This window comes from Melanerpes formicivorus, unplaced genomic scaffold (genome assembly GCF_026170545.1).
Source record: "Melanerpes formicivorus ecotype bairdi unplaced genomic scaffold, bMelFor1.0.p_v2 SCAF_697, whole genome shotgun sequence".
Lineage (NCBI taxonomy): Eukaryota > Metazoa > Chordata > Aves > Piciformes > Picidae > Melanerpes > Melanerpes formicivorus.
In genome coordinates, this window is record NW_027143049.1 from 57501 (window position 1) to 60152 (window position 2652).

Here is a 2652-nt window from a genome sequence, read left to right on the forward strand (position 1 = left end):
ACGCAAGCACACGCTTCCCGACTCCACGCGGCCACAGAGGCCGGCTGGGGCTCCCCCGCCCCCGAGGCCGGCCCCTGGCTGCCAGATCCCGGGCACGATTCAGGCAGCAGCAGCGGAAGCGAGCGATACCGACACGCCCGGCGGGGAGAAGGCCCTCGTCTCTCTCCCCGCCTTGCCACGGGAGCACCGGGACGTGCTAGAGGAGACAGCGACCCGCGGAAACGGGGCGCGCCCCCGGCACGCCAGGACCTTAGAGCCGGGGCGGCTCGCTCGGCAGCGGGCGGGGGGACGGGCCACAAAGCCGCCCCTCTCAGGCTAGAGGTTTCATTTAGGGAGGAACCCTCGGGGACCCCACCCGGGCAGGTGAGGCCTCACGCGCGGCGCCGCTTTTAGCCCCTTTTAAATTTTGCGACGCCGCCGCCTCGCTCTCGGCTCGGCCAACCCCCGCCACACGCAGCTGCTCGCGGCCGGCACCCGCGGGTACCCGGAACCGAGGACGACACCGGCGCCTCACGCGTTTTAGGACACCTGAAAACTCACGGGGCCACGCAGCAGTCACAAAGCCGGTTGCGGTAGACCGGTCCCCGAACCCTGCCCCAGCGCCGGGGGGGAGGTGGAAAGGGGAGGATGCGGCAAGGCACGCGCCGGGCCGCTAACGCCACGGCTCCCCCCCCGCTCGAGCCGCTCGGGGCTGGGGGAACGAGGACGACACCTCACACGCGACGGGAAGCGAAGTGGAAAGGAAGACCGCCCTTGCCCTGCCGGCCGGGGGCCCTTTCCGACGCGACCCGAAAGGCCTCATCGATCAACAAGGACGGAAGGAAAGGAAGCCAGCGGAGGCCCCACGGCCTCGCTCTTCTGGGACAGACACAGCCACGCGCACCCGCCACCGCCCTCGGGAGCAGCCAGCAGGCACGGGGCTCGGCGTGCGGGCAACACGCCGGAGGAGCAAACGGGGCGCCCTCCAGAGATGGGGGGGGGGGGGCAAGCTGCACCGGGCCGCACCGGCTCACAGGGCACCTCTGCCTCCCCGAAATGTGGGCTTGCATTTTCCCTCAAGCTGCACCGAGTTACATCTCCATCACGGGGCGCCCCTCTGGAGCCAGGAGGAAGCCGTGCTGGGGCACCGGCTTGCCCTCCTCCCCCCATGCCGGGCTCCATAGCATACGAGTGGCCAGTCACCGCCGCTGGCTTTTCCCTTAGATGCCGTGCCCCCGCGGGCTGCGGCTTTGGCCATGGGGGGGAACCCCCGTGAAGAGGGTCCAGTGCTGGGAACTCTCTCTGCCCCTTACCGGGCTCTCTCTCGCCGTGCCTGGACGGGCTTGCTTTCCATTCTTGGTGGGACCGACGCCGGCACCACGTCTCCCCGGCTTTCTCTGCCCCCGTGCCCCACCGGGCAAACTTCGCTTCGGGGGTTCCACACTTCGGCAGTGGCCGGCGCCAGCCACTCGTCAACTTTTTTTCTTTTCCCCTCTTTCGTTGCCGAGCCCGGGCTGGGCTCCGGCTCACGGACGAGCGAAACCCATCCAACACCGCTGAGGGTGCGCCAGCGGCCGCTCCAAACCGCCGCGCCTTTGCTCGGCCCCGCGGGTCCCCTCTCTGACCCGGGGGAAAGCCACCGAGAAGCCAGACGGACCCCTGCCCAGCCGCCTGGCGGGTGGCTTGGAGCAGCCGCTCGGCAGCGCTGCCCTGGGAGTGCTCGGCGTCACTCGTTCCCTCATATACGGAACTGGAGGGCCGTCAGCTCCGCGAGCGCACAACCAGCCGACCTCCGCCCAGCGGCAGGTCGCAGAAATCACGCCGGCTTGTACGATGACGTAGGCGGAGGCAGAGCGCAACAGCGACCCCTTGGCGACAAGCGCGATCTCCGCGGAGAGCACGTCTACTCGCCGAGGGAGAGCACGTCTACTCGCCGAGGGAGAGCACGTCTACTCGCCGAGGGAGAGCACGTCTACTCGCCCAGGGAGAGCACGTCTACTCGCCCAGGGAGAGCACGTCTACTCGCCGAGGGAGAGCACGTCTACTCGCCGAGGGAGAGCACGTCTACTCGCCGAGGGAGAGCACGTCTATTCGCCGAGGGAGAGCACGTCTACTCGCCCAGGGAGAGCACGTCTACTCGCCCAGGGAGAGCACGTCTACTCGCCGAGGGAGAGCACGTCTACTCGCCCAGGGAGAGCACGTCTACTCGCCGAGGGAGAGCACGTCTACTCGCCGAGGGAGAGCACGTCTACTCGCCCAGGGAGAGCACGTCTACTCGCCGAGGGAGAGCACGTCTACTCGCCGAGGGAGAGCACGTCTACTCGCCGAGGGAGAGCACGTCTACTCGCCGAGGGAGAGCACGTCTACTCGCCGAGGGAGAGCACGTCTACTCGCCGAGGGAGAGCACGTCTACCTCCCGGCTGAGGGAGAGCACGGGGGGGGGGGGACAAAGACAGCCGGCAGCCGCTTCGGTGAACGTCACCCGGGAGGCGACCGGGACCGGCCCGGGGCAGTCCCGGGAAGCCGGCGTCCGGCACAGGGAACCGTCAGCTGCCGGACCGGGGCGAATCCCCGCGGCCACGGCAGGGGTGGGGGCTCGAAGACAGCCGGCAGCCGCTTCGGTGAACGTCACCCGGGAGGAGACTGGGGCCCTCCCGGGACCGTCCCGGGAAG